Source organism: Bos grunniens, chromosome X (assembly GCF_055505025.1).
Source record: "Bos grunniens cultivar Pamir isolate PY7600 chromosome X, Bosgru_T2T1.0, whole genome shotgun sequence".
Taxonomy (NCBI): domain Eukaryota; kingdom Metazoa; phylum Chordata; class Mammalia; order Artiodactyla; family Bovidae; genus Bos; species Bos grunniens.
Genome location: NC_141194.1, coordinates 135,083,190 through 135,095,825, shown reverse-complemented (window position 1 = coordinate 135,095,825; position 12,636 = coordinate 135,083,190). Strand labels below are relative to the sequence as shown.

The following is a 12,636-nucleotide window of genomic DNA, read 5'->3' as shown; positions in this document are numbered from 1 at the left end:
GGGAGTTGGTGATGGACAGGGAGGCCTGGCGTGCTGTGATTCATGGGGTCGCAAAGAGTCAGACATGACTGAGTGACTGATCTGATCTGATGATAGTTCTATTTTTAGACTTTTAAGGACCCTATATATTGTTCTCCATAGTGACTGTGCCAGTTTGCATTCCCAATAATAGTGTAAGAGGGTTCCCTTTTCTCCATACCCGCTCGAGCTTTTAGTGTTTGTAGACTTATTGATAATGGCCATTCTGACTGATATGAGTAATAGATACCTCATTGTAGTTTTGAGAATGGGAAAGACTGGAACTCTCTTCAAGAAAATTAGAGACAGCACGGGAGCATTTCCTGCAAAGATGGGCACAATAAAGGAAAGTCATGGTATGAATCTAATAGAAGCAGAAGATATTAAGAAGAGGTGGCAAGAATACACATAAGAGCTATACAGAACCTGATAACCATGACGGCGTGATCACTCACCTAGAGCCAGACATCCTGGACTGCAAAGTTAAGTAAGCCTTAGGAAGCATCAATACAAACAAAGCTAGTGGAGGTTATGGAATTCCAGCTGAACTATTTCAAATCCTAAAATATGATGCTGTTAAAGTGCTGCACTCAATCTGCTAACAAATTTGGAAAACTCAGCAGTGGCCACGGGACTAGAAAAGGTCAGTTTTCATTCCAATCCCAAAGAAAGTCAATGCAAAGAATGTTCAAATTACTGCACAGTTGCACTCATCTCACACTCTAGCAAAGTAATGCTGAATACTCTCCAAGCTAGACTTCAACAGTATGTGAACCAAGAAATTCCAGATGTTCAGGCTAAATTTAGAAAAGGCAGAGGAACAGAGATCACATTGCCAACATCTGATGGATCATTGAAAAGGCAAGAGAGTTCCAGAAAAACATTTACTTCTGCTTTACTGAATACGCCAAAGCCTTTGACGATGTGGCTCACAACAAACTGTGGAAAATTCTTCAAGAGATGGGAATGCTAGACCACCTTATCTGCCTCCTGAGAAATCTGTATGCAGGGAAAGAAGAAACAGTTACAACCAGCCCTGGAACAACAGATTGGATACAAATTGGGAAAGGTGTACATCAAGGCTGTATATTGTCACCCTGCTTATTTAACTTATATGCAGAGTACATCATGCAAAATTCGGGGCTGGATGAAGCACAAGCTGGAATCAAGATTGCTGGAATGAATGGGTGAGTGAAGTCACCCAGTCGTGTCCGACTCTCTGCAACCCCATGGACTGTAGCCTACTAGGCTCCTCTGTCCATGGGATTTTCCAGGCAATAGTACTGGAGTGGATTGCCATTTCCTTCTCCAGAGGATCTTCCCAACCCAGGGATTGAACCTGGGTCTCCCGCATTGTAGACAGACGCTTTACCATCTGAGCCACCAGGAAAGTCCCTGGGAGATTGCTGGGAGGTATACCAATAACCTCAGATATGCAGATAATACCAGAGAAAGCGAAGAAGAACTAAAGAATCTCTTGATAAAAGTGAAAGAGGAGAGTGAAAAAGCTGAATTAAAACTCAACATTCAAAAAATTAAGATCATGGCATCTGGTCCCATTACTTCATGGCAAATAGATGGGGAAACAATGGAAACAGTAAAAGACTTTGTGGTTTTTGGCTCCAAAATCACTGCAAATGGTAACTGCAGCCATGGAATTAAAATATGCTTGCTCCTTGGAAGAAAAGCAATGACCAATGTAGGCAGTATATTAAAAAGCAGAGACATTCCAAGCTCCTGATTTATCCTACCACCCCCCGCCCAATATTTTATTAATTCTTGACAACTATTTTCCTTTGGTTTATTATGTTTTTCCTTTCCCAACATCCTGTGTGAAAAAGAATCTAGAAAAGAATGAATACCGTACATTCATATGTGTAACTGAATCATTTTACTGTCCACCTGAAACACACACACCATTGTAAATCAGTTATATTCCAATAAAATTAAAATTTATAAGAAAAAAAAAAGCAGAGACATTACTTTGCCGACAAAGATCTTATCTAGTCAAAGCTATGGTTTTTCCACTTGTCATGTATGGAATGGATTACCGTAATATTGAATGGTTTGCCTTGGAAACGAACAGAGATCATTCTGTCACTTTTGAGATTGCATCCAAGTACTGCATTTCAGACTCTTGTTGACTATGATGGCTACTCCATTTCTTCTAAGGGATTCCTACCCACAATAGTAGATATAATGGTCATCTGAGTTAAATTCACCCATTCCAGTCCATTTTAGTTCTCTGATTCCTAGAATGTCAACATTCACTCTTGCCATCTCCTGTTTGACCACTTCCAATCTGCCTTGATTCATGGACCTAACATTCCAGCCTCCTATGCAATATTGCTCTCTATAGTATCAGACCTTGCTTCTATCACCAGTCACATCCACAACTGGGTGTTGTTTTTGTCTTGGCTCCATCCTTTCATTCTTTCTGGAGTTATTTCTCCACTGATCTCCAGTAGCATATTGGGCACCTACCGACCTGGGGAGTTCATCTTTCAGTGACCTATCTTTTTGCCTTTCATACTGTTCATGGTGTTCTCAAGGCAAGAATACTGAAGTAGTTTGCCATTCCCTTCTCCCATGGACCACATTCTGTCAGACCTCTTCACCATAACCTGTCCATCTTGGGTGGCCCCACACGGCATTGCTTAGTTTCATTGAGTTAGACAAGCTGTGGTCCGTGTGATCAGATTGGTTAGTTGTCTGTGTTTGTGGTTGCAGTGTGTCTGCCCTCTGATGCCCTCTCTTAGCACCTACTATCTTACTTGGGTTTCTTTTACCTTGGATGTGGGATATCTCTTCACAGCTGCTCCAGCAAAGTGCAGCCGCTGCTCCCTACCTTAGACGTGGGTAGCTTGTCTTCGCTGCCACCCCTGGCCTTGGACCTGGGGTAGATTTTCTTGGCTGCTCCTGTGCTGTCATTCAGCCACCGCTCCTGGGCCATAGGGACCAGTAACACTGAAGGAGCTGAAGTTGAATGGTTCTATGAAGACCTACAAGACCTTTTAGAACTAACAACCAAGAAGATGTCCTTTTTATTATATGGGACTGGAATGCAAAAGTAGGAAGTCAAGAAATACCTGGAGTAACAGACAAATTTGGCCTTAGAGTACAGAATGAAGCAGGGCGAAGGCCAAGAGAGTTTTGCCAAGAGAATGCATTGGTCATAGCAAACACCCTCTTTCAACAACACAAGAGAAGACTCTACACATGGGTATCACCACATGGTCAACACTGAAATAAGATTGATAATATTCTTTGCAGCCAAAGATGGAGAAACTCTATACAGTCAGCAAAAACAAGACCAGGAGCTGACTGTGGCTCAGATCATGAACTCCTTCTTGCCAAATTCAGACTGAAATTGAAGAAAGGGGGAAAATCACTAGACCATTCAGGTATGACCTAATCAAATCCCTTATGATTATACAGTGGAAGTGAGAAATAGATTTAAGGGACTAGATCTGAGAGACAGAGTGCCTGATGAGCTATTGGCAGAGGTTCATGATATTGTACAGGAGGCAGGGATCAAGACCATCCCCAAGAAAAATAAATGCAAAAAAGAAAAATGGCTGTCTGAGGAGGCCTTACATAATAGTTGTGAAAAGAAGAGAAGTGAAAAGCAAAGGAGAAAAGGAAAGATATACCCACTTGAATGCAGAGTTCGAAAGAATAGCAAGGAGAGATAAGAAAGCCTTCCTCATCAACCAATGCAAAGAAATAAAGGGAAACAAGAATAGAGAAGATTAGAGATCTCTTCAAGAAAATTATAGTTACCAAGGGAAATTTTCATGCAAAGATGGGCTCAATAAAGGACAGAAATTGTATGGACCTAACAGAAGCAGAAGATATTAAGAAGAGGTGGCAAGAATGCACAGAAGAACTATACAAAAAGATCTCCATGACCCAGATAATCACGATGGTGTGATCACTCACTTAGAGCCAGACATCCTGGAATGTGAAGTCAAGTGGCCCTTAGGAAGTATCACTATGAACAAAGCTAGTGGAGGTGATGGAATTCCAGTTGAGCTATTTCAAATCCTGAAAGATGATGCTGTGAATGTGGTGCACTCAATATGTCAACAAATTTGGAAAACTTAGCAGTGGCCACAAGACTGGAAAAGGTCAGTTTTCATTCCAATCCCAGAGAAAGGCAATTACAAATATTGCTCAAAGAACTGAACAATTGCACTCATCTTACACACTAGTAAAGTAATGCTCAAAAGTCTCCAAGCCAGGCTTCAGCAATACGTGAACTGTGAACTTCCAGATGTTCACAGAAAAGGTTTGAGAAAAGGCAGAGGAACCAGAGATAAGTTGCCAACATTTGCTGAATCATCAAAAAAGTAGGTTTTAGAAAAGACAGAGGAACCAGAGATCAAATTGCCAACATTCGCTGAATCATTGAAAAAGTAGAGTTCCAGAAAAACATCTATTTCTGCTTTATTGACTATGCCAAAGCCTTTGACTGTGTGGATCACAATAAACTGTGGGAAATTCTGAAAGAGATGGGAATACCAGACCACCTGACCTGCCTCCTAAGAAATATGTATGCAGGTCAGGAAGCAACAGTTAGAACTGGACATGGAACAACAGACTGGTTCCAAACAGGGAAAGGAGTATGTCAAGGCTATATATTGTCACCCTGCTTATTTAACTTATATGCAGAGTACATCATGAGAAATGCTGGGCTGAATGAAGCACAAGCTGGAATCAAGATTGCTGGGAGAAATATCAATAACCTCAGATATGCAGATGACACCACCCTTATGGTAGAAAGTGAAGAGGGACTAAAGAGCCCCTTGATAAAGGTGAAAAAAAAAGAGTGAAAAATTTGGCTTAAAGCTCAATATTCAGAAAACTAAGATCATGGCATCTGGTCCCATCACTTCATGGCAAATAGACAGGGAAACAATGGAAACAGTTGCTGACTTTATTTTTGGGGGCTCCAAAATCACTGCAGATGGTGATTGCAGCCATGAAATTAAAAGACGCTTACTCCTTGGAAGGAAAGTTATGACCAACCTAGACAGCATATTAAAAAGCAGAGACATTACTTTTCCAACAAAGATCCGTCTAGTCAAGGCTATGGTTTTTCCAGTAGTCATGTATGGATATGAGAGTTGCACTATAAAGAGGGCTGAGTGCCAAAGAATTGATGCTTTTGAACTGTGGTGTTGGAGAAGATTCTTGAGAGTCCATGGACTGCAAGAAGATCAGACCAGTCCATCCTAAGGGAAATCGGTCCTGGGTGTTCATTGGAATGGCTGGTGTTAAAGCTGAAACTCCAGTATTTTGGCCACCTGATATGAAGAGCTGACTCATTTCAAAAGACCCTGATGCTGGGAAAGACTGAGGGCAGGAAGAGAAGGGGATGACAGAGGATGAGATGGTTGGATGGCATCACCGACTCAATGGTTATGAGTTTGGGTAAACTCTGGGAGTTGGTGATGGACAGGGAGTCCTGGCATGCTGTGGTTCATGGGGTCACAAAGAGTTGGACATGACTGACTGACTGAACTGAACTGAATGTATGGATTTGAGATTTGGACTATTAAGAAAGCTCAGCACCGAAGATTTGATGCTTTTGAACTCTGGTGTTGTAGAAGGCTCTTGAGAGTCCCGTGGACTGCAAGGAGATCAGACCATTCCATCCTAAAGTAAATCAGTCCTGAATATTCATTGGAAGAACTGATGCTGAACCTGAAACTCCAAAATTTTAGCCACCTGATGTGAAGAACTGACTCACTGAAAATAACCCTGATGCTGGACAAGATTGAAGGCAGGAGGAGAAAGGGTTGACAGAGGATGAAATAGTTGGCTGGCATCACTGACTCAATGGACATGAGTTTGAGCAAGCTCCTTGTGTTGGTGATGGACAGGGAAGCCTGGCATGCTGCAGTCCATGGAGTCACAAATAGTCAGACATGACTGAGCGAGTGAACTGAATTGAAATAATTAGTGGTGTTGAGTGTCTTTTTATGTACTTTTAAGCATCTGTATATCTTTTCTTGATTAATGTTTCTGGAAGAGTAGGAGTGAGAACAGTAATATCAATAAACCCTTCATTTCCCTACATGAAGTAGAGAAGTGCTTGCAACTTGTTAGAAGGAAGAGACCTGTTCTGACCAAGAAAAAGTGAGGGGTGTGTACTAACTAACCTGAATTCATACCAAAGGGAAAATTGAGTAACCATCTTTTATTGCAAATATATTGTTTTGAAGAAAGCAATTACTTTATTCTATCCACATACCTGCATTAGTTTAGAAAATTTTAAGTAAAATAAAACAAGACAAAGTAAACAGGTCAAAGCATGAGGGGGAAGGGAAGAGAAAGCAATGATAATCATGGCACATTGTCTTTTTGAGGTGTAATCATAATGAAGCAGTTTAGATCATGTGAGACAAAGACTTTTGGTGACTGTTTATGCTAGGTATTGCATTTTTTTTTTCTTCTAAACTTGAAAATAGCATTAAAGAAGGCATTAGAGACAAAATAACATCCCATCAGAATATTCTCAAGCTTCACCAAGTGAATTCTAGCTAAATTTTTTTTTTTTTTTAAGAAATGCCTAAGAAATGAGAATATCAATTGGCTCTCGGGCTAAAAATCTGGTAAGAGGACTTAATAAGCCTCTCAGGATAAAATCAGTTGACCTCAGTGAAATTCTTCACCTTTGGTAGAAAGGTGAAAGAAAATACTCTGTAGGATTCTTTCCATTAGAAGATTTATAAACTGATATAGAAACAAAATTGTAATAGAAAATAACAATAGCGTTCCTTAACTGCCATGGGTCTATTAAAACAAATACATCAAAAGAATGGAAAAGGACAGTATCAGGGTGATTACAGGAGTCTGATAAAAAAAAAAATGTGCTGTGCTTAGTAGCTTCAGTCATGTCCAACTCTTTGTGACCCCATGGACTATACAGTCCATGGAACTCTCCAGGCCAGAATACTGGGATGGGTAGCCTTTCCCTTCTCCAGAGGATCTTCCCAACCCAGGGATCAAACCCAGGTGCCCCTCATTGCAGGAATATGTCTGCATCTTATTCCCTGGAACATGTATATATACTGGGTTATTATGCCAATGGGAATTAAGTTTGCAAAGCAACTGTACATAAAATAGGAAGATTGTCCTGGTGGGCCCAAAGTAATTACAAGGGTCCTTAAGTGTGGAAGTAGAAAACAGAAAAACAGCCATTGTCAAAGTAATGAAATATGAAAATCACTCAAGTTTTCTGGCTTAAAAGATGGCAGGTGACCATGTGAAGGAGTTTGGGTAGTCTCTTCCCATTTAACAGGGCAAGGAGTGAATTCTCTTGTAAAGCCTCCAGAAGGAACATAGCTCTCCTAACACCTTGATTTTTGCCTACTAAGACTCATTTCAGACTTTAGACTTGCAGAAATATAAGATATTGAATTTATGTTATTTTAAACCACTAAGTTTATGGCAGTTTCTTACAGCAGCAATAGGAAATTAACATGCCACGTATTAGCAGAAAATAAAGAAATTTTAAGCTTCCTCTTTATATTTGTAAAAAGTAAATTAAAGACAATTTTTTTTAATTTTATAGAAATTATAGTAAATATATTTCAATAGGCAATTTTAAGATAAAAAATATGAGAGGTGAATGAATATTTAACTGATCTTAAAATAGATAAGAAATCTCTAAATGTGAAATCAGTTTTGACTATGTTAAATGCTTTTTTAATTAAAAATATATTAAACTATGTCAAAAACTAGCAAGCTAGCAAAAAATACTTGGCAACAAATGTGAGAAAAGGGGCCAATATATGTAATACATATTTGTGTTAAATCACAATGAAACCTGTATTTGGGGAAATATGTGAAACACAAGAATGGATAGCTGAAAGAGAAAAATAAACATTTTTAAAAGTTTGGCTTAAAAAAGTATGGGAATTAAGCCACATAACTTAGTGAATAAGAGTCTAAACTACAGAATCAAACTTTTTGTGCTGAAATTCAAGCTCTGTCACTAAGGTCTGTATGATCTAGCATATGTTACCTAACCTCTCTGTGCATCAATTATTCATCTATAACGTAAGAGTAAACAGTGTTTTTTTATAGGATTAATGTGAGTATTGCACAATGAATCTATGCAAAGGGTTAATTAAACTTCCTGGATCATGTAAACAATAAGTGAAAAAACCTCTAGCTATTAGCTGTTATTAGTCAAGTGGATGCAATTAAAGTGATAATTTAAAGAAGGTGCATAGTGTTGGAAAGGGGAGAAGAAATGCATTCCCATCTACTGGTTGTGGGAATTTAATTGTTTCAGTCTTAGTGCAGATAAGCTGGAAATATGCATCATATGTTTCAAAAATGAAAAAAAAATTAGGTCTTAATCATTAATATCATGTCTTTTTTAGCGGGTGAGTGATGAGCAGTCTCATACCCATATAATGGTATACACACATTTTACTAGGCTTTCCTTCTTGCACTTTGCAGATATTGCATTTTTTTTTTTTTAACAAGTTGAAATTTTATGGTAACCCTGCATTGACCAAATCTGTTGGTACCATTTTTCAAACAGCATTTGCTCACTTTGTATATCTGTGTTACATTTTTAATTCTCAACATCTTTCAATCTTTGTCATATTATATTTGTTATGGGGACCTATGATCATTGATGTTACTATTGTAATTATTTTGGGGTGTCACAAAACATACCCGTAAGAAATGGCAAACAAAAAGTGTTCTGTGTGTTCTGACTGCTCTACCAGCTGGCCATTCCCCTGTCTCTTTCCTTCTCCTCAGACCTTTCTATTTCCTGATATGCAGAAATATTAAAATTAAGTCAGTTAATAACCTTACAGTGACCTCTAAGTGTTCAAGTCAAAGGAGTCTCTCAATTTAAATCAAAATCTAGAAATGCTTAAGCTTAGTGAGGAAGACCTATTGAAAGTCAAGATAGGCCAAAATCTAGGCCTCTTTCACTAACTAAGTTAAAGTTCTGAATGCAAGAAAAAACTTATTTTTCCAATGGTTTCCTTTGCTCTGTGAAAACTTTTAAATTAGGTCCCATTTCTTTATTTTTGTTTTTGCTTCCTTTGCCTGAGTAGAGAGATTCAAGAAAAAGTTGCTATGATTCATGCCAAAGAATGTTCAGAATAAGACAACCTATATAATGGGAGAAAATATTTGCAAGTGATATGACCAGTAAGGAGTAGTTAATATCCAAAATATATAAACAACTCATACAACTCAATATCAAAATAGCACAATCCAATCAAATACATAGGAAAGAACTGAATAGACATTTTTCCAAAGAAGACATACAGATGGCCTACAGGCACATGAAAAGATGGTTAACATCACTAATTATCAGAGAAATGCATATCAAAACCACAATGATATATCACCTCATACCTGTCAGAAAGGCTAGCATCAAAAAGACCACAAATAACAAATATTGGTTATGTGGATGTGGAAAGAAGACAAGCTTGGCACATATAATGTAGATTGGTGTGGCATGCACTGAAAACATTATGGCAAGTCCTGAAAAAACTAGATACTCCCATATCATTTAGCAGTTTTACATCTAGGTATGTATCCCAAGAGATGGAAACACTAGTTGGAAAAGATATATTCACCCCAGTGTTCACTGCAGCCCTATTTCTAATAGCCAAGACATGGAAGCAAACTAAATGTCCACTGACAGATAAATGGATAAAGAAGATGTGGTACATATATACAGTGAAATACTACACAGTCATTAAAAAAGAAAATTTTGCCATTTGCAACAACATGAATGGACTTAAAGGGTATTATGCTTAGTGAATAAGACAGGGGAAGAAAAATACAATATGTTACCATTTATATATGGAATCTAAAAAAAGTAAATAAATGAATATAACAAAAGAGAAACAGATTTATAGAAAATAAACTAGTAGCTACCAGTGGGGACAGAAAAGGGGGAGGAGAAGTATTAGAGTAGGAGACTAAGAGGTACAAACTATCAATACTATGTATAAAATAAGCTACAAGGATATATTTTATAACACAGGAAATATAGCCAATATTTTAGAATAACTTTAAATGCGGTATGATATATAAAATTATTGAATCACTGGGTTGCACCCCTGAAACTAGTATAATATTGTAAATCATCTATATTTCAGTAAAACAAATAGAAACAACATATATATATATATATATATATATATATTTGTGTGTATATATATAAAAGTTAGTGAAGGAAATTATTAATTAATAAATAATTTATTAATTATTAATAAAAGTGCTTTGATTTCCCTTTGATTTTTCACTAGTGGTAAAAAACCCATCTCCAATGCAGGAGACCTAATGAGACATGGATTTGATCCCTGGGTTGGGAAGATCTCCTGGAGAAGGGCATGCAACTCACTCCAGTATTCTTGCCTGGGAAATACCATGAACCAAGGAACCTGACAGGCCACCGTTCATCGGGTCACAAAGAGTCAGACAAGTGACTTAGCATGTATATATTAAGAAAAAAGTTATTGAAGGAAATTATTAATAAAAGTGCTACTTCAATGAACACATGAGTGATAAGAAAGCAAAACAGCTTTATTGCTGATGAGGAGAAAATTTCAGTGGTCTGGATAGAAAATCAGAGCAGCCACAGTATTCACTTAAGTAAAAACCAAATCCAGAGCAAGGTCCTAAGGGTCTTTAAAATTTGTGTGACTGGCTTTATTCTAATATTCCCTTAATTGTGGTGACCTAGAGCCACACCAGAAATATCTTTGAAACATGCCTAACTATGGTGATAATACAGAACAAACTATTGATTCATGTAACAATGTGGGTGGACCTGAAAATAATTATGCTGAGGGGAAAAAAGCAAGTCACAAATGTTACATACTATGTGATTTCATTCATATGCCATTTAATTTATCTGAAAAAGCAAACTCTAAGGATGGATAATAGATCAGTGCTTTCCGGGGTTTAGAGGTGAGAGAAGATTCTGCTACAAAAAGGCAGCACAAGGGAATTTTGTGGAGGTAGTTATAAGGATATGTGCTTGTGTTAAACCTCTAAAACTTGAACACCAAACAAACAAATTTTACTGTGCATAAATTTAAAAAATAATAAAGTTAAACCTTGCTTTCTGAAAATATTTCATAGCTTGAGATGCTTATGATGTAACATTTAGATGATCAAGCAAGATATAGAATTATATTTTCAGTTTATTTCCATCTTAATAAAATATTAATTGATCACTATGAATAAAGCAGTAAATAAAGCAGTACTTTACATGTGTATCCTATATAATCTGTCTCCATTTTGAAGCATCATGTTATGTAGCCACTGTCTAAAGAGTGTATCTTGCTAGAGTATTATTATGCAATGTGAAACAGATGAAAAAGAAAAGCATCACATTTGGAATTAGAGGTTATGTTCAAATCACAACTTTATCTTTTATTGGCTACATTATTCATAAATGTCATCTCAGTTTCCTCATCTGTAAAATGGGAACAATAAAAGTGCTTACCTCAATGTTTTTTTAACATCAAATGAATAATGTATATACAGCATTGAGAATATTCCGTTCAGTTCAGTTCAGTCGCTCAGTTGTGTCCGACTCTTTACGACCCTGCGGACCACAGCATGCCAAGTCTCCCTGTCCATCACCAACTCCCAGAGTTGCCTCAAACTCATGTCCATTGAGTCAGTGACACCATGTAACCATCTCATCCCCTGTTGTCCCCTTTTCCTCCTGCCTTTAATTTTTCCCAGTATCAGGGTCTTTTCAAATAAGTCAGTTCTTCGCATCAGGTGGCCAAAGCGTTGGAGTTTCAGATTCAGCATCAGTCCTTCCAATGAATATTCAGGACTGATTTCCTTTAGGATGGACTGGTTGGATCTCCTTGCAGTCCAAGGGACTCTCAAGAGTCTTCTCCAACACCATGGTTCAAAAGCATAAATTCCTCAGTGCTCAGCTTTCTTTTTAGTCCAACTCTCACATCCATACATGACTACTGGAAAAACCATAGCCTTGACTAGATGGACCTTTGTTGACAAAGTAATGTCTCTGATTTTAATATACTGTCTAGGTTGGTAATAACTTTCCTGCCAAGGAGTAAGCATCTTTTAATTTCATGGCTGCAATCACCATCTGCAGTGATTTTGGAGCCCAAAATAATAAAGTCTGACACTGTTTTCCCCTTTATTTACCATGAAGTGATGGGACCAGATGTCATGATCTTTCTTAGTTTTCTGAATGTTGAGTTTTAAGCCAACATTTTTACTCTCCTCTTTCACTTTCATCAAGAGGCTTTTTAGTTTCTCTTCACTTTCTGCCATAAGGGTGGTGTCATCTACATATCTGAGGTTATTGATATTTCTCCCGGCAACCTTGATTCCAGCTTGTGCTTCTTCTAGCCCAGAGTTTCTCACGATGTACTCTGCAAATAAGTTAAATAAGCTGGGTGACAATATACAGCCCAGATGTACTCCTTTTCCTATTTGGAACCAATCTGTTGTTCCATGTCCAGTTCTAACTGTTGCTTCCTGACCTGCATACAGATTTCTCAAGAGGCAGGTCAGGTGATCTGGTATTCCCATCTCTTTCAGAATTTTCTTTCAGAATTTTCCACAGTTTGT

The 12,636-nt window shown here is 37.8% G+C and overlaps 1 long non-coding RNA gene across 1 annotated transcript in view; it reads left to right on the top strand.

Annotated features, from left to right (window-relative positions):
- The window catches only part of LOC147341458 (uncharacterized), a 189,644-nt gene extending 177,948 nt beyond the window's left edge, over positions 1–11,696 (top strand). The window contains exon 4 of the long non-coding RNA XR_015159445.1: positions 10,320–11,696. This is a non-coding gene — a long non-coding RNA (uncharacterized LOC147341458). The remainder of the gene's footprint in view (positions 1–10,319) is intronic.
- The last annotated feature ends 940 nt before the right edge of the window (positions 11,697–12,636 follow it).